Genomic DNA, 26082 nt, shown 5'->3' on the forward strand with positions numbered 1-26082 from the left:
AAATGAAGATCTTTAAAAATCAGAGTATTTTGTATTTGATCCTTGAGGTAAAAGAGAGCCACTGAAGGTCATTGAATAGGGCAGAAGGTGATATAGACACTATAAAATCAAATGGATGAAGAAGTGGGAAGTGGATGAACTGGGGTGGGGAAATCCTTGAGGTAGGGATACCAACTTATGAACTACTGCAATAGTGCAGATGCTGAGGTGAGGTGATGAGGACCTCTACCAGGTCATTGCAGTGCCAGGTATGCATGAGAGATTACAAGGTTGAGAAATGATAGGACTTGGCAACAGATTGGATAGAGGGTAAGAGAAAGTGAGGAATCAAGGATAACAACTGGGTTGGGCACCTGGGTGATGAGGAAGATGGTGGTGTCTTCAAAAGTAGTAGGAAAGTTAGGAATAGGAGAGGATTTTGAAGGAAAGATGATGAGTTCAGTTTTGGAAAGGGTAAGTTTAAGATGTGTATAGGACATCCAGTTGGAGATCTCCAATAGGCAAACTAGAGTTCAGGAGAGAGGTTAGGTCTAGATAAGTAGATCTGAAAACTATCTGTTTAGTGATGATTAAATTCATGGGAATTTATGTTATTACCAGTGAAATAGTATAGACTTAGAGGTATCAAACATGTGGCCTACAAACCTAGAAACCATAGCACTAAGTGAAGTCCAAACCAGATTAAAACATAATTGGCAAATAAACAAAATAAATAAAAATACAATAAAATATAAATATTACATTTTAAAACTAAGTCAATAAGTGGCCCACAGGGATCCTTACTTAGGGGCCCCCATTTCTACTTGACTTTGACTCTACTGATATAGAGGGAGAAAAGAAGAGGGCCCGTGAAAGGGCCTCATAGTATGTCCAAGAAGAAGAAGCAAATTAACATTATAACATCATTTTCAATAAACCCAAGGCTCCACAACTACTATGATTCACTACCTGACAAAAACTTCTGGGAAAACTGGAAAGTAATCTGACAGAAATTAGGGTTAGACCAACATCTTATACTGTATAACATGATAAACTCTAGATGGATACATGAGAATATACTCCAAAAGGTTACATCATAAACAAACTGGAGGAACAGAGAAGGAGGTATCTTTTTCACCTATAGATAGGGGAAGAATTCATGACTAAACAAGGAATAGAGAGTATTTCAGGAAATAAAATGAATGATGTAAAATTTAAAAGCTTTTGCACAAACAGAATGAAGGAAGACCAGGACAAAAAAAAATCTTTGTAGATTTCTCTGATCAAGATCTGATATTGAAGATATATAGTTAACAGATTCAAATATATAAGGAAAAGAGCCATCTCCAAAATAGTACTCTTCAAACATGTACACTATACCATAACCCTTCAATCTCTCAGCTCTAAGAACTTTCTTCCAGCTATTCCCCATACCTGGAAGTCTCTTCTTCCTCATCTTTGTCTCCTGGCTTCCTTCAAGTTCCAACTCAAATCCTGCCTTCTACAGGAAGCCTTTCTCAACCCATCTTAATTTTAGTGCCTCCCCTCTTTTAATTATTTCCTATTTATCACACACATATATATATATATATATATATATATATATATATATAGATAGATAGACAGATAGATAGATAGATAGATAGATATAGCTTGTTTGTAAACATTTGTTTGCTTGTTGTTTTGCCTCCATGAGTCCCACAACACCAGAGATATACTTATCTTTTGGCAACAGATAAATAGGCATGATCAAAAAGCTCAGCATTCACTGTCCTGTCTCTATCATCATATTACTTCCATAGGTATCTGGAAAATAACTTTGACCTCCATTTCTACATGAAACCTAATATTTCTCACAACCCATGTCTAGTCAATAAACTCTTTTTTTTTAATATGCATTATTGTAGTGCTGAGGTACAAAGACATACATAATATTTTCACTCGGATTCAATTAAATGTAATAAGGAGAATTTGAGCATGCACAGTGTTTTTTTACTTGATGCAATCCCCAATGAGGAGCCTGGGAAAGGGTATTTCTAGTTACACATAATTTTTAAAAAGCCTTGCTACCAAGGACAGCTAGGTGGAGGAGTGGATAGAGAACTAGTCCTGAAGTCAGGAAGACCTGAGTTCAAATGCTGCCTCAGATCAAACACTTGACACATACTAGCTGTGTGACCCTGGGCAAGTCACTTAACCCCAATTGCCTTTAAAAAAAAAAAGCCTTGCTACCTAATTCAGAGAATGTGCAGGTTTTCTATGACTTTCCTATTTGCTTATTTTATCACTGTTGAGCTGAAACTGAATATGCATAACGAGACTACAGGTGAGGGGATGGTATAACTCAACTTCTTTTTCCTTTCCTAGTGGTAAGTAAGAAGGATGAGCTTCTATTAACATCCAGGAAGGGAAGAGACATCTGGCCTTTCACCTGGAGCCATGAGTGTTTTTTTTTAATCTCTGTTGTGTCTATTCTTTCCTGTTCTTTGGTAAAAGAGTATTAGACACGGCTACAACATAGTAAGCTTTGGAAAGTTGGACGAGTAAGTTGCCAGCGGTACAGGAACTGGAGTCAATACCAAGAATCTATTGGCAGCCAAGTCAAGTCATGTATAATCATGGCCCTTAGAAGTGACCTACTTGACCCATCCCATTGGTGGATTGCCTCTGAGACACGATGTTCTGTTGCAGCAAAGAAACTATTCAACCAGCAGATATGCTACATTCAGAAATAAACTTAATGGGGCAAATACTTTGAAGTCACCCTCCACAAGGGCCAAAGTAGAAAAGGGGAGAGTGTGTACCTAGTGTCAGGGGGAGATGTATTTATGTTGTTGCTAAATCTTCCCAGTAACTTTCAAAAACTTGTTGATATTAATTGATTAAATAATGTTGACACATTAATTACTGGGTCAATCAATGATATAGAAGAGATAACAAACCGGCATCAGAATAAGGGTTGAATCTGTTATAGCATTAAAAGAACCCCACCACATCTCAGTGTTACCCTAGAACCTTGAAGGGCAGCAATAGCCAAATGTTCTAGGAACCCAGCCTGCTATTGTTTTTCCAAGAACTAGTTCAGATAAGTTCAAAAAGGCCCATCACTAGGTTGGCAGGTGGAGGTGAATATTTTGGTAACAGCATCTTTTAAACACTATGTACCAAGTCACAAAAAGGTTGTAATCTAGGTTGGCAGAGGGATCATACACATTGACAAAATCACAGATCCTTTAAATATTGAGGTGTCTCAGGAAGGAAGAGGGCCATTGATTAATTCTGGTTGAAGGACATAACCCTACAAGTGTTTACCTAAAATATTAACTCTGGGAGTTACAACGTATAAAGTACGCATAAATCAGGGGCTCATATGCACTTGTGACTGGTCTTTCTGCTAGTCACCCAGCCCATGCTCTGTGAATACCTATAATGACAAAGCACTTCCAGGGTTGATGACAGGAAATTAATTGTTCATTGTGAGGTTAAGTTTGAGGGATCAGAGTGATAGAAACAAAACTGTTTTCCTGAAATTTCCCCTTGAAATTAGAATTTGTTTCATCTTGATGATAACTGATAAGAAAACATATAACCAGCAGTATCAGAGAACTGAGGAACTGTGTCATTCTTTTGCAGTGAAGACTGTCTCCTACATGTAATATGAGGCTGTCATGTGTGGTTGGAAGGGAGGCAGAATAAACATATTTAGCCTCTTCTCCCCCTAGTCCTTCTCCAAGAAAAGCTTTCATTACTGCCAGAATGAGAATCAGGAGGTTGGAGCCAGAAGCTTGGCCACTGTGCTCTTCTCAGAGAGAGGGAGAGAGAGTACCAATCTGGGATCATATCAGTCTGTCACTTTATATATCGTTGGTCCAGGAAACATTGTTTTCAGATTCAAGCTAACTTTTGATCACTGTTTCATTATTTGAGGAGACTGAGATTCCAGGTTTTATATCCAAGCCTTGACTTCCTTCCTGTCAAAGACCCCAGATCCACAATGAACACACATAGGAAATAATGGAGAAACCCATTTATCCAGGGCAATAGCAAAACAAATCAGAGCAAGTGTACATAGTAGAATATATACCAGACAATACAGAGTAAAGGAGCTTTCCCATTGGGGCAAGGTAACTCAATTCAACCGAGACAGAGAGAGAGAGAGAGAGAGAGAGAGAGAGAGAGAGAGAGAGAGAGAGAGAGAGAGAGAGAGAGAGAGAGAGAGAATCCTAGATCTCACTGGAGGGGAAGTTCCATGAAGTCTCTAGTGTAGCAAGCTTGAGATGGGGGCATGGTAAAGACTGCCAGCTCTTCTCATGTTGGCCTCTTCCCAGTCTTTTCCAGCAACCTGAAATGGGGATTGAAATCCACCATCTTTTCTCTCAAAGCTGGAAGCCAGAAGTGCCCAAAGCAACAACAGAGCCGAAAGAGACCCAAGAGTCTTGCAGAAGACTAATGAGACTGAAGAAATTTGATGAAGATCCTAAGAATAAAAAGAGTAGAATTCTTCTTTCTCCTGCTCTTGCCATCTCCATCCCACCCCAATACAATTATAGGGTGTTGATTTCTACTAAGGAGATTCCCATGCCATTAAGCTTTGGGACTCAGTTTATACTTTATTGAATGATGAAACATACCTTTCACCCTCTAACAGAGAAGTTATAGACTATAAGTACAAAACCAGTGTCTGTCTGTCTGCTTCCCCCCTTCTTTCTCATCTTGTCCAGGCACCGATCCCATTGGGATTGGCTCAGAAGCTTTGACGTCCTTTATTTTCTTTGCCTTTCCTTAAGCAGTCTGTTGTGCTCTGTCCTCACTATTCCCAGGGGCTTGTCATACTGGTGCCAGACTTAGTGCAGACATCCAATTGGTTCTAGCTGTCCTGCAGCTTAGAACTCAAAAACAAAAAAGATCCATTGAAAGAGATCCAGCCTTCAGTAGCAGGGATTATGGTCATGTGCTACCACACTCAACCAGATATGCATTTTCAAATATAGGCTAATGATTGATTTGTTTTACCTCCCTATACATATTTATTATAATGAAGTGCTTCTACCTGGGAGTAGGGGTAGGGAAGATAAGTTGGTAGGTATTAACAGATACAGAGGGAAAATAAAAAAAAACAGATATCATAAGTTCAATTTGATATATTAAAGTTAAATATTAACTTTTCAGTAAAATATTTAATTTTTAAAAGAAAAAACTTCCCAAGGACAAAGACCCTACCATACTCTTCTTTTGTATCCCCTAGAGCACCTAGCATAGATCGCTCAATAATACTCTACAAAAATCACAGAGCCTCAAAGTTTAAAGAGATACCAGAGGTAATATAGTCCAATTTCTTCCTGCACAGAGATCCTTTCTACAACATCATTTACAAGTGGCCATTCAGCCTCTATGTGAAAATCTTCTATGAGGGAGAAACCACTTCCTCCCAAAGAAACCTGGGATACTTTGGAACAGTTTTTCCTTGTACTGAGCTTAAGTCTGCCTCTCTGCAACTTTTATCGATCTCTATTTTCCATGCTGTGGGCAAATCCCTCTTCCAAAGGAGAGCCCATCACTGAATAATTGAAGACAGCCGTCATGTTCTTTGCAAGTTTTCTGTTCTACATGTTGCCCATCAACAGTTCTGACCTTCCTATAGTATTGTCTCCAGTTTCCCTCCTGGTTGTCCTCATCTGAATATGTTCTAGCTTGTCAGTATGATTCTTAAAATGTGATGTCCAGGATTGAAAATAATATTTTCAATTTGGCCTGGTGAGGGCAGATTATTTATTGCATCCTAAGCTTGTTTGCTGCTGTGTCATACTGTTGATTTGATACACACTTGCAGTCTACTAAAATCTTCTTTCATGCAAACTTCAAATCATGACCAATGTAGAGCTGGGGAATTGTGGGAAGGAGGGAAAGAATGGAAAGAAGGAAAGGAAGAAGAAAAAGAAGGAAAGAACATCAGGAAATATCAGAGTTAGAAGAGCTCACTCAATTCAACATCCATTTTACAGATGGGGAAACTGAGGTACAAAAAATCCCCAAGTGCCCAAAGTCATACAAAACAAAAACAGCAGACCTGGGATTTGAACTGAGGTCCTTTGATATCAACTCTAGTGCTCTCCATCTTGTGTTATTATCTAGTGATGTCTTCCCCTTCTTGTACTTAACATAGTTTAGTTTTTTTTTTAAAACTCAAATATTATTCTTCCCTATTAATTTCTTTCTTTTCTTGTTTGAGACATCATTCTAAACAGTTTATTTTTTTATCTTGACTCTAGCATCCAACATATTAGGTATTCCTCCCAACTTTCTGTCACTTGCAAAATTAATAAGCACGGCATCTGCCTTCAACCAATACTTCGATACTCTAATAGATTTATGATTTCATCAACGCAGGCATTCCTTCTAATCATTCAGGTTGCAGCCTATCCATGTCTGCCTAACCTATGCAGCTTTAATCCTTTTACTCCCATAAATTCACCAAAGGGAATCCACCTAACGTGTGGCAAGATTTCCTAAAACTCTTTTCATATAATGAGTAGACTAGTAGAGCCCACAGATTCTCCAGTAATTATAATTTTGCTTGCCCGTCATTTTTTTTTCTGATCCCATGCTTCTCTGATGATATCCTTTTCATTACTCTTACTTAATTTCTTATTTATGTAATCTGTTGTAGCTCATGCCCACCGTGCACCTTTCAATTGCCCGTCAGGTAATTTTCAACTTCGATTCTTGGGATATTAGTATCCCATGGATTCAGCCATGCAACATCACCAGAGAATACTAGTGTTAAAAATATAGGCCTTTGGCATACCAGATCTCAAGCAATAGCATATAATTTCAATATATAAATGGTCACATCATAAACAAATTAAAGGAGCAAGGAAAAAAATTACTTTTTAGATCTATCGAAGAGAGAAAGTTCATAACTAAGCAAGGGATAATGAGGATCACAGAAGATAAAATGTACACATTTGATTATGTAAAAATTTTAAAAATTTTGCACAAACTAACCCAATGCAGTAAAAATTGTAAGAAGAAGAGTTTTGGTGTAGAAAAAATTGACAATTTTGCTAATAAAAAGTAGTAATCATCAAAACTACTTGGTACTGGTTAAAAAAGAGAAAGGACAATCAATGGATTCTCAACATATAAGACCAAATTAACCTAGTAACCTCATATTTGACAGTCATGAAACCTTGCTGCTTAGGTAAGGGAAGTGGAGGAAAGAGAAGAGAACAACATTTATGCAGTGCCTGCTACATGCCAGGTACTGTGCTGAGTGCGTTATATATATGACATTTGATCTTCACAACAACCCTGTGGTAAATACAGATTAAGTGATGTGCTCAAGGTCACACAACTACTAAGGGTATGAGGATGTATTTGAACTCAGGTCTCCCTAACTCCAGCCACAACACTCTATAATAACAATGAGAATAATAATAACGAAAATAATACCTAACATTTATATAGTGTTTATGATGTGCTAAGCACATCACAATTATTATCTTAATTGATCTTCACAACAACCCTGAGAGGTAGGTGCTATTATTATTCCAATTTTATAGATGAGGAAACTGAGGCAAACAGAGGGTTAAGCAACTTGCCCAGGGTCACACTGCTACTAGGTATCTGAGGCTGAATTTGAACTCAATTTTTCCCAACTCCAGACCCAGTGCTCTGTGCACTATGGTGCCATCTAGCTATCTGGGTAAGGACACCCTGCTGGGAAAATTGGAAAGCCATCTGGCAGAAATTAAGTATAAACCAATGCCTCACACCATAAGATAAACTTCAAATAGACACATGACTTAGATATATAAATGGTCATACCATAAACAAATTAAGAGAGCAAGGGGGAAAAGTACTTTCTAGATCTATAGATGAGATAAAGTTCAGAGCCAAGCAAGGGATAATGAGAAAATGTACACATTTGTTATGTAAAATTAAACAGTTTTTATACAAAGTAAACCAGTGAAGTAAAAATTATAAAGGAAAAAGTTTTGGCTTAAGAAAAAAACACAGACAGTTTTGCTGATAAAGGTGTCATTTCTAAGGTATGTCAACAATTCATATTTATAAGAAAAAGAGCTGTTTCTCAATAGATAAATAGTCAAAGGGGAGAGGAGATGAATAGGCAGTTTTCAAAGGAAGAAATCCAAGCTATCAACAACCACATGAAAAAATAATCCAAAGCATGATCATTAGATATATGCAAATTAAAGCAACTCTGAAATTCTACACCATACTATCAGACTGTCAAAGATGACCAGAAAAAAAAAAAGGAAAATGATAAATATTGGAAGGGATGTGGGAAAAGAGGCACATTAATACACTGTTGATGGACCTGTCAATTGGTTCAATCATTCTAAAAAGGAATTTGGAACTAAGCCCCTAAAGTCACTGAATTGTGCATAATCTTTGACTCAGTGATACTACTACTTAATTTATGCTTAAAAGAGTTCAGACTAGGAGGGAAAGTACCTACATGGACAAAAATATTTATAGCACCTCTTTTTGTAGTGGCAAAGAACTAGAAACTAAGGGAGTACCCATTAATTGAGGGGTGTCTGAACAAATTAGGGTATATGAATGTTATGAAATATTTTTGCTTGTAAGAAATGATGAAAGGAATGATTTCAAAGAGACTTGGGAAATTTATATGAACTCATACAGAGCGAAGTGAGTAGTACCAGGAGATCAATTTATACAATAACAACAGCGTATAGAAAAACAACATTGAAAGACTTAAGAACACTGACAATACCACGTGATTGATTCAATAGGCAGAATGAGGTGTACTTTTTTTGTGGGATTTTGTTTTGCTCGATTATACATATTTGTTACCAGGGTTTTGCTTTCCTTTGTTTTTCAATGGAAGAGGGAGAGAATCCCTAAGATCCCCCTCCTCACCCTGCAAATGAGAAAAGAATAGAAGAAAGCACAAAAGGAAGCACAAATAAGCTATAAATTACATGAAAATTTTATATAACAAAAATAAAAGTAAGCTCTACGTAATAGTGATTTACAGCTTAATAGACAATGCTATCCTGTTCTCCAATGTATGTGAAAACATTATATATATATATATATATATGTATATATATACATATATATATATATACACACACACACACATACATATATATATACTTTAGAATTAAAGAATAAAAAAGAAATAAAAACAGAATTCTAAAAATAAAATAAAAATATAGATCTTTCTTTAAAGAAGACATTTTGGGGTCATTAAGAGAACTCTGCAATTTTCAAAATCAATACAGATTATTCCACAAATTTTGTCCAAGTCATTGATAAAAATCTTAAATAGTATAGGGCAATGGCCAGGTTAGAAAGCTCCCCCCAAATCTACATTGACTAATTAATGGCTGCTTTTTTGCTTTGATCGTGCAGCTGGTTCTGAGCTCCTCTATCTATGCTACACATTCCCTTTATTTTGGCCATGCCCTTGTGGAAATTCATGTATACTGTGTCTGTACACAATAACATTATTATAGTGTTATATAATTGTATATAGAATATAATATTCCACTAATCTAAAAATCTAATTGTCAAAAAATGAAATAAAGTTAGTCTTGTATGATATGCTCTTGACAAAACCATTCTGGCTTTTAGTTACCACTAATCATCTCTAATTGCTCACAAATTACTCCTGTAATTACGTATTCTATACTTTGGTCAGAAATTTCAGTCAAGTTCATTGGCCTAGAGTTTAAAGATTCTACCCTTTTGCCTTTTTTTTTAATTGGGAAAACAGTTGCCCTTCTCCAGGCCTATGGCATCTTTCCCGTTCTCCACAATTTTTCAAATATTTTCACAGTCAGTAACCCAGCAATTCCATCTTTCAATTCTTTCAGGTTTTCTTGGGTATAATTTCTTTCAAGACTCTAGGATATAATTTATCTGGGCCAGGTGATTTGTACTCCCTGAGGATAACTAGGTATTTTGATCTTATCTCCTCAGTTATCTTGAGTTCCAACTTCCTGTTGGATTTGTGCTCTATTCCTCCCACTTTTAAGACTCTTTAGTGAAGCAAACAGTAAAATAGACAGTGAGTAGGTCTGCCTTCTCTTCATCATTACATACTATCTTTCCATCTACTCCAATTAATGATACTATCCCTTTTTTGTCCTTCTTCTTGCCCCCAACATAGCTTTTCAAAAGCCCTTTTTTAGTTCTTAGTCTTCTGCCAACCTCAACTCAATCCGAGCTTTAATGTCCCAAGCACTATTCTTAAGGAATAGTGCAACTCTTTTGTGTTCATTCTCTATTACCTGACCTTGCGTCTATCTTTCATATGTTTTTTAATTTTTTCATGTAGCTAAAGTGTGGTAGTACACATCTATAGTTCTTTCTTCTAGTAGAGGCGAAGGTTGGTGGATCACTTGAGTTTGGGAGTTCTGAGCGGCAGTGGGGTTACAGCCAATCTGGTGATCTTGCTAATTCCATTATGAATGTGTTAAACCTCCAGTAACAGGTAGCCACCAGGCTAAGAAGGGGTAAATAATCCAGGTTGGAAACAGAGCAGGCCAAAGCTTCTGTACTGATCAGTACTGAGATCAGGCCCACAAAGAGCTGTTGCAATTTGAATAGAATCACTGCTGAATTAGATATTTGTATAGAATGAAAATAATAATAGAAGTAGTAGCTCACATGTATATATCACTTTATATTCAACTAAGCTCTGTACCCTTTGAGGTAGATAGTACAAGTAGTATCCAAATTGTGGTATCCTCTTCAACTGTTCCAAATGTTAAATTAAGTAAATTCCCATGAGTACAAGGGCAGTCAATATATTGGTTTCTCTCTAAACCAGACTTTCAATCCAAAGGAAAGGAAGTATTGTTTGGAATTAATGTGTGATTAAATTTTATTATCTTAGGAACTAAGGCTCAAGGACAACATACTCTGTTACTTCTTTTCTTATAGATCAATTTTTTAAACAGGAAATATATGAACTGTAAAATCAAATGGAAAGTCGGATGTTAAACAATTATCTCTGGAATTTTGGAAGTGTTCCAGGCTAGAATACTCGGGATGAATTATCTATATTATTTCTCAGCCCTCCTCTTCAATTTGGCTGGATGGAATCTGGATTTAATTATGTTTAAGAGAAACAGATGAACAAAACTGAAGGTAGTCAGATGGGGATTGTAATTTTTAAAAATAAGGTTTTATTTGATATTGATGAGATCCTGGCTACCCTCAGAGACCAGATCATGTAGTCAAGATCCAAAAAACTTTGTCTTTCTGCTACTGGCGTAATAGAGTAAGCCAATTAATGTTAGCTTTACACCATTCTGATTGCTCAGAACTAAACTATTCCTTTTATTTTACAGCATTTGGTGGAACACAGTATACGCTACTCATTTTTCCTTGCCCTAGACTTTGTTGATGGTGGTTCATTATAATCCAAATAAGAATGTGCCCAGACTGTCCACTACCTGCCATTTCACCTTAAGGTGCTATATGCTGAATTACCTAATACATAAACATCCAAAATACTGAGGTGCTCTAGAGAGCCAAAAAACAAAATGACTTGTAATATGAAGTTACACAGAGTCTTCAAGGGGAGGAAAGACCCAGTTTTAAAGTTTTTTCCAATTTTGCTCTCAGAACTATAAATAATCATTTACCATAACTGGGAATCCTGGCACCTGGGGCATTTGGGGAGTGGCAGAGGAGACTCTGGGATACCTCCATTGCTACTGGTCCTGTATATCCCAAATGGCTTAGATCATGAGGCTGGGCGACACCTAAGCAGCCCATTCTGTCAGGTATAGTTAAGCTTGTATTACTGCGGGATTTATGGAGACAGATCCTGGGACATCATAAGACCAGCACACATTGCCATCGCTGCATATCCCGGATACCTAGTGTGACTCCCCAGACCAGGAAGTTGTGAGCAGTCTATCCCTAATCAGAAGCAGTCATATTAGCATAATGATGGGGAAAGAATGGCTTTGGGATATGATATTTGAGAAGATCTATATCCTTCCTACTTTTATTTAGCTGGTCTTCCATGCCTCCAAGCCCCATGAAATCTAGTTCAACTATCAAAGAGAGGAGAATCTGGTGCCCTACCACGTTAGCACCCTAGGACAAGACCCCTATGCACAGGATAGTTACAGCTCTGAGAGTCAAATCAAATCATCAAGCATTTATTAAAGCACTTACTATATGCAGGAACAGTATGAAAAGCACTTACTATATGCCAGGCACAGCATGAAATGCTGGGATTACAAAGAAAGGAGAAAACAGACCATGACTTCAAGGAGCTAACAATCTAGTGGGGAAAACAACACATAAACAACTATGTACAAACCATATACACACTATGTACGTGCATATAGGCATATTGTATAAGCACATATACACATGTACACTCATACTCACAAGATAACTTGGATAATCTCAGATGTAATATGATAGTAGTAAAGAGGATTGGCTTCTTTCAGGAAATAAGCCAAGAGTTAGAGACGAGGAGGGAGAACGTTCCAGGCCTGCAGGACGGCCAGTGAAGATACACCGACTTGGGAGATGCAGTGTCTTGTAGGATGAGCAAGGAGGCCGGCATTACTGGATCATGGAGTATGTAGAGGGGAGTAAGTATATGAAGACTAGAAAAGTAAGAAGGGGACAGGTAATGAAAGGCTCTAATCACCAAAGAGAGGGTTTTCTATTTGATCCTAGAGGTAAGAGTTTACTGAATGGGGAGAAAAGGGTGATAATAGTTTTCTCTTTTGTTAGCATCCAAAAGGAAACATCTCAATCTTCTTTCTCTCAGCCTTGTCGAAGAGTTTCAAGCATTTACTTAGAGTAAATAGCACCAGTTTCTTCTGGACTTGGTTGGGGCTGTGACTTGGGGGTACATGGGGTTTAACTTGTTCATGATTCAACACAATAAGAGCTGATAGAAGTCTCGTTCAGGGCTTTGAGGGTAGTCTTCCTTCCCAGGCAAAGCATGTAAAAAAGAGAGGAAAAAAAGCTGTAAGTTAAAGTTTATTCACTACTAACTTTTAAATTTTTGTTGCATAACTTCCATGTATTACAATTGAACAAGTCAGGGACTATTTAAGTGCCTAGGATATTCCACTCATTGTACTGGCCACTGGGAGAAAAGATGCTAAAGAGGGGCAGCATCTCCCGATGGATAGAGAGCCAACCCTGAAGCCAGGAAGACTTCTCAGTGCTCCAGGCAAGATCCTAAAGACTAGGAGAGCAGAGAAAGTACCAACGTGCATTAATAGAGTTTGCCCACTTAGTAGTTCTCTGTGTCAATAAAATCACGGGGCAAGACAGCATCTCTATGATCTCCACATATTGCAATTCAGGAACTGTTTATTAAACGTCTACTCCATGCCAGGCATACTGGTAGTCCCTAAAAGAAGAGATGATCCACTTTTTGTTTTTTTAAACAAGACCTAAGATCCAATAAAAGCCTTTCTAGACAGTATTTCAATACAGCAGCTATCACTATTCTGGGAGCAAAGGTCAGGCAGTGGTACTCCTCTGCAGGCCTGTAACTCTTTCCTTCAGAGGCTTTGTATGGTTTTAACCTCCAGATCATTTCCTCTTCTAGATCTCCAGAAAGACCCAGGATTGTGTATTTGTGTGTTACACCACCTGGCACATATAGAGCACATAAAGGTGCCATGGCAGATAGGGGACATTTGGGGCACAAACTCATATTATGGATTAATTTAAGTTCTGAATGATAAAGTAACAAAACAACAAGGCAGAACAGGAATACAATTGATTATAAGAATATAATAAACATAGTAAATGTCATAAAATAACATCAAGAAACAAACATGTAAATACCATTAAATATAATTAATAATAATATATAATAAATGTATAATAAATTTGCATAATATAAATTATTATATCCAAGTATTACAAGAGGAGAAAAGAAAAGAATAAGAGGCAGTGAGAGCCTGATCAGGTGTCACCTTTCTGGACCTTTCATGGACAAGTTGTCACTGAAGCATATACTATTTTTCTCTCTGTAAGACCATGGGTTAGCTGGTTCTATTGATCATTTTGCAGTTTTCTGAGACTTCCAGGGCAGCAACTACAATGAATTACGAAGCTTTGCTATAATTATTTATAGGTTATTGCAGTGTGTATAGTTAACAGATTACCTATAAGCTTTTTCAGGGTAGGAACTATGCCTTCTAATTCTCTTGCCACATGTTCTTCTAAATACTCTGCCCATCTCTAAGAGCTTAATGTTTGTTAACTAACCAAGGACCTTGATTTTCAGCAGAAGCTGTCTTGAGTCTGAAACTCACTCCCCCTGGTGGTCTAACAAGATGAGTTGGATGACTCTGAAAGAATCATTCAAACTGCACTTGATCACCCACCCTTTTACTTTCAGAAGAGCCAAGGAACAATTGTTCTCATATTTTACAGACATATTTTATTTGGAGACCATCTGTTGAATTTCTAATTTCACTGCACCAGCATTTGGGGGGAGGGGCTCTAATTTATGCAAATACACATTAAGGTTTGGTGATTGGCACATTCTTGCACAAATCCAAAATATCCCACTATAATTTTTCCTGTTTCATTTGCATTATAAGCCTACCGGATTCTTCCTATTGTTTATAATCTTTAAACACATTACCTCCAGCTTACTAACTATAATCAGTAACATGATGGAAGGGTGTCACTGAATATTTGAAACATCTTTTGTATTCACAGAATGTCAACTTTCCCCCTGGGAATAAGAAAGTAAAAAGAGCCTGAGGAAAAGTCTAAATTGGTGTTGGCATATCATATCAAAAAGAATTCGTCACTACTTTTGGTGGTCAAGGAATCTTCAGTCTTGACTAAGCTCATTTTAAAAAAAAAGTATTTTACACTATTAAACACAGATAGAAAGCATATTTTTTTTATTAGCTCAAGGAGACCATAGTCAGTCTTTGGATGTAGATTTAGTTAGAAAATTGAAAAACGAAAATATTGATAATCATCCAGAATATAATTTTGTTTCCTTTCTATTTTTTTTTGTTTTTATAGGCTATTTATTCCTCTCCAAAGTTGTACTCTAATATCTCATTATGGTATAGAGATGATCAAGGGTTCTTGAAGGCTATACTTGTAAAACTCCAAGCTCTGTTAGATTTTACCAAGTAGAAGCAAACTGTCTGTCATCTGAGGACCAGAGAGTTTGCAAAAGTTTAGCAGATGATGAAAATTTTTGGCCATTGTAAAGGGGTTATGTTCTGTCACTGGTAGGCTCAGACCAATGACCTCAAATGGTTAGCTGTTGTCCTTTGCACTCGAAGAGGATGATAATGATATCACTATGTCAGGTTCAAGGTATAGTGTGTCTGACTGTGGTTGTTCAGACTACAAGCTCAGAAGGCTCTACTACAGGTTGGATGCAAATAGTCCATGTGAATGTTTGGAGTGGAGATGTGTCTAAATTTGAGCATTTTGCATTTCTTCGAACTACTGAAATTCTGCTTTGCTCATAAAGCACAGAGCTTTCTTTGATGCTGGTATGCCATGCTGGGTGATCCTGTGCCAATGTCTGCCATGTCTCACAATTGATTCCAAAGGTCTTCAGAGAGACCTTGAAAGTATCCTTATGTTGCTTCTTCTAACCTCTGTGTGAGTGCTTACCTTGTGTGAGTTCTCCATAAAATTGTCTTTTAGACAAACATTCCTTTGACATTGGAACAACATGACCAGCCCACCAGAAATACACTCTCTTCAGTAGAATTTGAATGTTTGACAGTTCAGTTCAAGAAAGGAGCTCAGTATCTGGTACCTTATCTTGCCAGGTAGCCTTCAGAATCTTCCTAAGACAATTCAAATGGAAACGATTCTGTTTCCTGGCATGCTGCTGGTAGACTGTCCAGGTTTCACAGTCATACAATAATGAGCTCAGCACAACAGCTCTTAGACCTTCAGTTTGGTAGGCAGCCTAATCTTCTCTTCCACACTTTCCTTCGGAGCCTCCCAAACACTGGGCTAGCTCTGGCAATGCATATGTCAACCTCATCATCTATCTGGATATCCCTGGAAAGTACACTTGAGTAAGTGAATTCAAAATTTCTCCCCTTGCTGTAATTGATAGTTCCACATATGGATCGTACAGTCTTAGATGACGGAGAACCTCTCTTTTCTTGGTGTTAATTGTCAGACCAAAAGGAGCACAAATGGCAGAGAATTGATCCACACTATTGCATCTCAGCCTCAGAGCCTGCATTGCATGCAGAATCATCTGTAAATAGTCACATACCAACTCTCCCTCCTCTTTAGTTTTGGCTTGTAGCCTTTTCAAGTTAAATAATTTACCATCAGTAGCTGACCCTGATGATGTTTTCATCCTTTTGAAGGCATATGACAACATTGCTGAAAACATTATGCAAAAAAGCATGGTAGCAAGCATACAGCCTTATTTCACTCCATTGGTGACTGCGAATGCTCAAGAGCATCATCCATTATCCAGAACCACTGCAAGCATGCCGTCATAATATTGTCATACAGTACTGGTGAACTCTGGGTGACCAAATTCTGCCATGATCTTCCACAAGATCTCCCTACTGAAAATGTCAAAGATCTTGGTAAGATTGATAAATGTTGTGTACAGACCTCTCTTCTGCTCCTGGCATTTCTCCTGGAGTTGTTGGGCAGCAAACACGATATTGACCATTCCTCTGCCCTTTCTGAAGCCACACTAGCGCTCGGGTAGATGAGCACCTCCCAGGTAAAAGGTCAGACTATTAAAGAGGACTCTGGCAAGAATCTTACTGGCAATGACTAAGAGAGAGACTCAGGACAACTTATTTCCTTTTCTAGTGAACTTAATGATCTGGAGAAGTACTGAAGTAAGCTATTTATTTTGTTACCTTGGTTTCCTTGGTAAAAAGCCTTGGTAAGAATTTTAACTATGCTGCTTACTACCTATATCACTTTGGACAAGTCATGTAACCTCTCTGAGCCCCAGTTGCTAATTTTTAACATGGAGGGTTTAGAATCATTAACATCTGAGTCAGTCAGTCAATAAGTATTTATTAAGCACTTACTATGTGCCAAGCACTGTGCTAGGTCTCTTCTACCTCCAAATATGTGATTATAGAACATAGATCTTTTCAAATATTGAAGCAAGCTATTTGCTTTACTTCCTTTTTGACCAAATAATGTTTGGGTTTTTTTCCTCAGAAACTTGGGTACACTCTGTCAATTCATTAGGACATTCAACAAATATTTAAGTGCCTACTGTGAAAGAAAGACATTGTGCTGGGTGTATGGGAATAAAATGACATATATGACACACACATTTCTCTAAAGGAGTTTAAAATCAAATGGGGTGGAGAAAGACAAGTACAAAAATAACTATGATTCAAGGGTGAGTGAGGCAAGTGTACAAGGGAGACTTAGGTAAAGCGCTAAGAGAAATTTGAAGAGGTTGCTATGGTTTTCTTCTGGGAGGGTCAGGGAAAGTTTCATGGAGGAGGTGACATTTGAGTTTGGCCCAGAAAAAAAGGAGGGGCTTTCGACAGATGAAGATGGGGAGAAATTTATTCCAAACAGGAGGCAGGACTGGAAGAGAATGTAGAGAGAAGTCCACTTTGACTGGGGGAATGTAGATTGTAGAAAAAGGAGCGGTGTGAGATAATGCTGGAAAAGAAGGCTAAAGCCAGATTTTGGAGGTTCTAGAATTCTAAGATGAAGAGGTAGTGTATTAGAAAGATGATCTAAACAACTGTATGAAAGTTAGAAAAAGGATAGACTAGAAGCAGGAGGACACGTTAGGAAGCAATTATAATACTCTAAGTGAGATGAGTTCAGGCCTGAACACGGAGTTCATATTAAAAGCAGGAAACTGCTAACTAGAGATTGGAGAAGTAAAATTGAAAGGACTTGGTAGCTGACTAGACCTGCAGGATGAGGGGATTAAGGTTTTGAGGTTACAAGCCTGGAGACCAAGAAGATGGTAGCGTTTACAGAAATGAAGAATTTGAGGTAGTTCGGGGTTTCTTAACCTTTTTTTGCATAACATTACAAACCCCTGTGATGCTGGTTAAGCCTGTGGACCTGTTTTTAGAATATTTTTAAATGCATAAAATAAATTACATAGGATTACAAAGGAAATCAATTATATTGAAATATGACTATCATAATATTTTCAAAAACAAATTCACAGACACTAGATTAAGAACCCCTGGAGGAGAATTAGAAGAGTTTAATTTTTAACAGTGTTATTTTTCCCTCAGTAAGATTTTTATCAGGACATATCTGGATTTCTAGATGACAATTATCTTTAAACACCAACCTGGAGAAACATCATCATGCATTGGAAAGAATGTTGGAACTAAAAGCCTGAACATAAAGTCTTGGGACCCAGATTTCAACCCTAGCTCTACCATTTACGATCTGTGTGACCTTGGGTAAGTTACTGAACCTCTCTGAATTCAGTCTCCCATCTGTAAAATGGGAGAGTTGGATTAGAATTCAGAGGTATCAGACTCACTAGCTTAGTCGGCAAGCAGCCCACAAAACTCCAGACTAAGGCCTAAACCAGATTAAAGTATAATTAGAAAACGTGTAACAAAATACATGAAAATACAATACAACAAAGATAATGCTAATTTGTGGTTTTCTAAGTGGTTATACAGGGCAGGTAGGTGGCACAGTGGATGGAGCTCCAGGCCTGGAGTCAGGAAGATCTGAGTTCAAATCTGGCCTCAGACACTAGCTGTGTGACCCTGGGTAAGTCACTTAACCCTGTTTGCCTCAGTTTCCTCATCTATAAAATTAGCTGGAGAAGGAAATGGCAAACCACTCCAGTATCTTTGCCAAGAAAACCCAAATGGGGTCACAAAGGTCAGACAGGACTAAAAAAAACCCAACTGAACAAGAAGAAATCATTATACAGCCCCTAGGGATCCATTTCTATTTGAGTTTGACACCACTGGACTAAATAACTTCCAAGGTTCCTTCTTACTCTAGATCTATGACCTTACGAAGCTCCTCTCATTTATCCCCTCCCTCACTGGAGTCATTGACATTTCAAGAGACCACAATGCTAATTAAATCAAGATCTTGGCTTTTATCTCCAAATGATATTCAAGAATCAAAGAAAGCTGGGCTCTGGTCTGTGTTATGCCTTCACCATAGATTCCTTGTGTTGGTCATAGCATAAAAATGTGCCATTTTCCCCAAGGGGTGCTAGACAAGACAATACAGCAGATCTATAAACACTCTGAGAAAAATAAATCAATAGCATTACCTTTGTAAATATTATAGTATATAGATAGAACTATGTCCATTTGTAAATAACTCCATTAAGAGGACACAGCCTCATTGACAAACCTAAGTCAAGATGGGACACGGTAGACCCAGACTAAGATAGAGGGGGACAGGGGCAGAGAATATACACAACTTTCATAAAATGTCAACTTATTTTGCCAGCATACCCATTCATGCACTTCTTGATTCTATGTGGACCTTCCTAGATTGAAATTGACACTCTTAACCCCAGCTTTCTGCTTTCATCTGAGCATATTGTTTTTTAGCATTCAAAAGAAAACTGGGTTCCTGAGCTTGCCCAGCCTCTGGTTTATAAATTGGATCCCAGATTGGACCCTGCCCTTTGTTCCCCAAGAAGGGTAAGGGAATTTTCACAGTTTTGGTGATTTCCTTATTAGCCAAGAACAGCACCTATATCACAAAGGCTAAACTAATTTTCCTTTAAGAGGGTAGGGAGGCTCTTCTTGGGTTTATCATTGACTTGGCTACCTTGGTTCTGAGGCATGAAAGACCCAGCATAGGGGAAGCTGGTATCAAAGGTTTTAGCAGAATATCCATTGTTTTGGTGGGATGTCTTTCTGTCATAGCATTGCTGATTTCCATGGTGACCATGGAGGTAGAAGAGCATAACATTTTATCTCGGTTAGTATGCTTTTAACATTGAGAATTATATCCTTTTTGACCTCATTCTAGTAAAGTTGTTTTTATTATATTTTATGGGTCCCGAATGTCTCATTGCATTCTAACCTTGAGCCTGAAGTTAACCCGGCCTGAATTAGGCCTGACCTAGAATATCCTGATCATTGGCACACCTCAGCCTCCTCCCAACCTTTGCTCCCCAGCAGGAAATACTACAGGCTGTCCAAAACTGTTAGTACTGTTAGTTCTAAGCAGAATAAACAAATCCCAAATCCAAATGAAAACTGGTTCTACAGCCTTTCAAAGTAATCTAAGTTCTAATAGCCTAAATGTTTCGGAATGATTTCATAATTGACTTATGCTTTGATTGATTTTGCTTATCTAGTAGAATTATTGGCTTAGCATGGTGAATAGAGTGTTGAATTTAAGATGCAGGAGGCTGGCTTCAAATCCTGCCTTGCTTTTTGGCTGTTAGCCACTCAACCTCTCAAAGCTCAGTTTACTCATCTACAGAGTGGGAATAATTATACTTTCACTACCTACCCAAGAGACTCCTATGGTAGTTTAATGTACAATATTAAGCACATTGATGTAAATTCACTTACATGCAAGATTAGACTTTAAAAAGCCAGGAGGGGTTTGTGAGGAATAATAAAAGTTTACATTTACATAGTACATTATCTTATTTGAGCCTTACATCATTCCTTTGAGGTAGGCACTACAAATATTATCATCCCTATTCTGCGGATGGAGAAATGACATCTGTCCATGGACATATAGCTAAGTATATTGCAAGTCTTAAAGTATTATATGAGTTATTTTTCAGATGCACAAGAGACCTCAAAAAAAAAATCTGGGGGCAGCTAGGTGGCACAGTGGATAGAGCACCGGCCCTGAAGTCAGGAGGACATGAGTTCAAATTCAGCCTCAGACCAAACACTTGACATGTACTAGCTGTGTGACCTTGGGCAAGTCACTTAACCCCAATTGCCTCACTAAAAAAAAAAAATGACTCAGTACCTTGCCCTCTTCCAATTCAAGTATAGTTATCCTAATTTCACAGATAAGGCAGTTAGGGCCTAGACATTTTAAGTGATTTACACAAGATCACACAGTTACTAAAATGCTATAGTGGAAATTAGAACCCTGATGCAGGGCTTAGTACAGTGACTTGCACATAGTAGGCACTTAAGAAATTTGGTTAATTGATTGATTGATCTTCCTTTTAATAAACTGCCCTTTTTACTATGCTGCACTGCGGCTCAAATAAAAGCTGTTTTATACTTGCATTACTAATAACTCCTTTTAAACCATGTTGACACTTCCATTTGTCTTGTATAGACTAGTGGATTCTTAGAATTTGGGTGTAGCCCATTCAGCTAGTCAAAGGAGTATTCCAGATAAGGAAAGCACATTGGTCAATTAGGTCAAGTTCCAGGAATTTCACTGAAAGAAAACCTACTGTAGATCTATTTAAAATTCTTCTATTCTACTTATTTCAAGAGAAACTACAGGGCAAATCTTTTTTTTTAATTGGAGCTTGAAATAATAGTGAGCTTCCTCTAGTAGTTAATGTATAATATTGAGCAAATTGATATAAATTAACTTATATACAAGATTGGACTTTAAAAAGCCAGGAGGGGTTAGTGAGGAATAATAAAAAGTTTGCATTTACATAGTACACTACCTTATTTGATTCTCAAAACAACCCTTTGAGGGAGGCACTACAAATGTTATTATCCCCATTTTGCAGATGGAAAAATGGGCATATAGGTAAGAAATCTTTGAGGTGAGATTTGAACACAGGTGTCTCCTGATTCCTGGCCCAGTAGTCTTTCCATTGCATTATACTACTAAAGAAGCCTTTTCTTGATTGGAAAAATAACATCACAAGATTTTATGAAGCCCAAAGGAAGTCATACACTTATCTTTTCCCATCTTTCTTTTTCTGGTCAAATGAGATAAAGAATTATAGCACTTTTCAAATGCTAAAACCCTATGTAAAGGTCAGCTATTACTATTGATGTTATTGTTTCTAATTTGTTTGGGGAAAGATGGAGGGGCCATAAATGCATGGGGGAAAAAATAGCTTAAAACCTTCCCCTAGTTTAGCAAAAAAAAAAAAAATTAGTTACGCCCTACATGGAGAGAAACTGAACACTCCGGAGTTAATAACCCTTCTATCTAGTAAATTGCAAGCAGAAAGTTACAACCTGGGGTAACCCATCGGCAAAAATTCTTTGATTCAAAATTTAAGACCACAGTGTACATGTTTGTACCTCAGGGATAGGGATTAGATTTTTTAATTCCTGGATTACAAAATGACCCTCTATGGATATAGTTTGGCCCCTTCTCCGTAATTTATAGTCTGTCTTCTTCCTAACTTTGTATCCTGCTTATACCTTATTCCTCTCCACATTCTGTGTGAGCAAGGGACACTGGGTTACTTGATGCTTTTGCATATGACATTCTATCTCCCAAATGAGCGTTTTCTTTTTTTTTAGTTTTTTAATTAATACACACACACACACACACACACACACACACATATTGAGTGACTTGCCTAGGGTTACACAGCTAGTATCATGTGTCTGAGGCCAGATTTGAACTAAGGTTCTCCTGAGTCCAGGGCTGGTGTTCTATCCACCACACCACCTAGCTGTGCCCCCAATTGAGCATTTTCACTGACGATCCCCCATGCCTAGAACACTCTCCCACTTCATTTCCTTTCCTGGCTCCTTCAAGTCTCAGATGAAGTTCCATTTACTTTCTGCAATAAGGCTTTCCCAGTGCTCCATATCTTAGTGCTTTCCTCTGAAACTATTTCCAATTTGACCTACCTGTCTCTCATATATACTTAGTAGTTCTTACACTGTCTTTTCCATTAGACTGTGAGCTCTTTGAGAGCAGCAGCTGATTTTTGCTTTTCCATGTATCCCAAGCATTCAGCATAGTGCCTGGCACATAGTAGATGCTTAAAATATGCTAATTTATCAACTGAATGAATTTGTTGACTAGAGCAGGGGTGGGGAACCTGCAGCCTTGAGGCCACACGTGGCCCTCTAGGTCCTCAAGTGTGGCCATTTGATTGAATACAAACTTCACAGAACAAATCCCCTTAATAAAGGGGAACTAAAAGTCTAATCTTGTACATAAATTAATCTACATCAATTTGCTCAATATTATGCATTAAAGACCAGAGGAAGCTCACTATTATTTCAAGATCTGATAAAGGAAAAAAAAAGATTCACCCTGTATTTTCTCTTAAAATGAGTAGAATAGAAGAGTTTTTAATAGATATACAGTAAGTTTTCTTTCAGTGAAATTCCTATTCCTTTTTGCCCACCAGAGCAATTAGGAGGCCTTGAGGCCACAGGCTCCCTATCCCTGGACTACAGCATTCAGAGGACCCAGGGTCATACATCCAATAGGGGACAGAAGTGGGGCTAGAACCCAGGTCATGCTGGTTTGGAAGCCTGTTCTTTATCTGCTACACCACATTGTCTCTCTTCCCATACCTCACAAGGTAACAAGTAAAGATTGTTTTATATTTGCAGTACTAACAGTTCCTTTCAGTCTATCCAGGTGGTTGATAATTCCATTGGTTTTGTACTTCCCAGGACATTTCTTTCACATCCCCTTTTTTCAGCACCTTTTTATGGGTTATCATCCCCCATTAGAATGCATATTCCCTGAGGGCAAGGACTCTCTGGCTTGTGTGTGTATTCCCAGCAATTAGTGTAGTACCTTGGACTGAGTAAATGCTGAACAAATATATTCCCTATCCATGCTTCAATCTATCTAAAGAATTCTTAGAATTTGAGTGAGATCCATCTGGTTTAGATTCAGAATGAATTGGTCTGTTTTCTACTTAGACCAGGGAAAATACCAGAGTTATATCAATCATTTGTTGATAAGTATTAGAAATTTAATATGAGAAAAGTACGCATTTTGTTTAAGGGTTTATATTTCCCTTGATCTTGGTCTAAATTGTATATTATGTCTATAGTTAGTAATTAAATATTAATTAAACATTAATGCTTTTGTTGTTTAGAAGATATGTTTAGTTGCTTAGTTGTTTTTCAGTAACATCTGACTCTCTGTGACCCTTTTGGGGGTTTTCTTGGCAAAGATACCGAAGTGGTTTGCCATTTCCTTCTCCAGCTCATTTTACAGATGAGGAAACTGAGACAAACAGGGTTAAGTGACTTGTCCAGGGTAACACGGTTAGTTCGTATCTGAGGCTGGATTTGAATTCAGGAAGAAGAATCTTCCTGGGTCCAGGCCCTTCGCTCTATCCACTGGGCCATCTGGCTGCCCCTTAAAAGATATATAGTAATAGGAAAAGCATAAGGGATGCTTCTTTCTATTATATATGTCTTGGGGAAAGTCTAGCCAGCTGATCTAAGCATTTATGTGTATGCTAAGTCAGTCTTTGTAGCTTGATTTCTGCTATCACCTTGCTTGGGATGGGGGAGAAGAGAGGGTTGGTCATGTATAGTAGAGGTCCCTTCCAAGGTAAAGTTAGGAATATAGGGAAGTAGGGGTCCAAAGCTGAGAGTGTAGTATGAATGTAGAAATTCTTGATTAGGAGCATTTGAGTGTTTGAGCTCAATAGATTGTGAGGTCATAAACACAGAGCTAGAAGGGACTTGGGAAAATGTTTAGTTCAACCTTTTCATTTTATAAATAAGGAGACTGAGGGCCAAAGAGGCTAAATAATTTTCCCAAGGTTACACAGGTAGTAAGGGTGAAATTTAGCAAAATGGTAAAATTTTTTTAAAAAATTTTATTACTTTATTTTGATTTATCAACAGTCACTTCCATAAGCTTTTGAGTTTTAAAATTTTCTCCCCCTCCTTTTCCCCTCTCTCCCCAAGACAGTGCACAATCTGATATAGGCTATACATTTACATTCCTATTAAACATATTTTCACATTCGTCATGTTGTAAGGAAGAATTAGAACCAATAGGAGGAACCACCAGAAAGAGGAAACAAAACAAAACAAGAAAAAAAGAGCAAATCGTTTGCTTCCATCTGCATTCAAACTCCATAGTTCTTTGGATGTGGATAGCATTTTCCATCATGAGGCCTTTGGAGAGATCTTAGATCCCTGCATTGCTGAGAAGGGTTAAGTTTGTCAATATTAGTCATTGCACAATGTGGGTGTTACTGTGCACAACATTCTCCTGCTTCTGCTCACTTCACCCAGCATCAGTCCCTACAAGTCTTTCCAGGTTTTTCTGAAGTCCACCGGCTCATCATTTCTTATAGCACAATAGTATTCCATTACATTCATGTACCACAACTTGTTCAGCCATTCCCCAATTGATGCGCCTCCCCTCAATTTCCAATTCTTTGCCACCACAGAAAAAGCTGCTATAAATATTTTGTACATGTGGGTCCTTTTCCCATTTTTATGCCTCTTTGGGATATAGTCCTAGAAGTGCTATTGCTGGGTCAAAGGGTATGCACATTTTTATAGCCCTTTGGGCATAGCTCCAAATTGCTCTTCAAAATGGTTGAATCATTTCACAATTCCACCAACAATGCATTAGTGTTTCAATTTTCCCACATCTTTTCCGACATTTATCATTTTCCTGTTTTGTCATGTTGGCCAATCTGATAGGTGTGATGTGGTACCTCAAAGTTGTTTTGATTTGCATTTCTCTAATCAATAGTGATTTAGAGCATTTTTTCATATGACTATAGATGGCTTTAATATCTTCATCTGAGAACTGCCTGTTCATATCTTTTGACCATTTATCAATTGAGGAATGACTTGTATTCTTATAAATTTGACTTAATTCTCTATATATTTTAGAAATGAGGCCCTTATCAGAGAGACTGGTTGTAAAAATTCTTTCCCAATTTTCTACCTTCCTTCTAATCTAAGTGGCATGGTCGATGGAGCACTGAACCTGGAGTCAGAAGGACTCCTCTTCCTGATTTCAAATCCAGGCTCAGACACTTACCATGTGACCCTAGGTAAGTCACTTAACCCCCATTGCCTCAAAAAAAGAAAAGAAAATGTATCTTTTGCAAAAAGTCAAGATGTTACACTCTTTATATCCCTTAGGGAACCATTTATTCAGAGAAAAGACCACATAACAATTATTTCTTGGTTTTTGCTTTGTTCTGTCTTTTTCCTATGAGATTTCTTTTACTCTTCTACAGAG

General features: G+C 37.8%; 1 long non-coding RNA gene across 2 annotated transcripts in view; it reads right to left on the reverse strand.

The window, feature by feature from the left end:
• Positions 1–26082, reverse strand: part of LOC110205212 (uncharacterized) — a 43285-nt gene that overhangs the window by 11251 nt on the left and 5952 nt on the right. For both annotated transcript variants that reach the window (XR_002323525.2, XR_002323526.2), the window contains exon 2: positions 12388–12940. This is a non-coding gene — a long non-coding RNA (uncharacterized LOC110205212). The remainder of the gene's footprint in view (positions 1–12387; positions 12941–26082) is intronic.

This window comes from Phascolarctos cinereus, unplaced genomic scaffold, assembly GCF_003287225.1.
Source record: "Phascolarctos cinereus isolate Bilbo 61053 unplaced genomic scaffold, phaCin_HiC Scaffold_3;HRSCAF=262, whole genome shotgun sequence".
Taxonomy (NCBI): Eukaryota; Metazoa; Chordata; class Mammalia; order Diprotodontia; family Phascolarctidae; genus Phascolarctos; species Phascolarctos cinereus.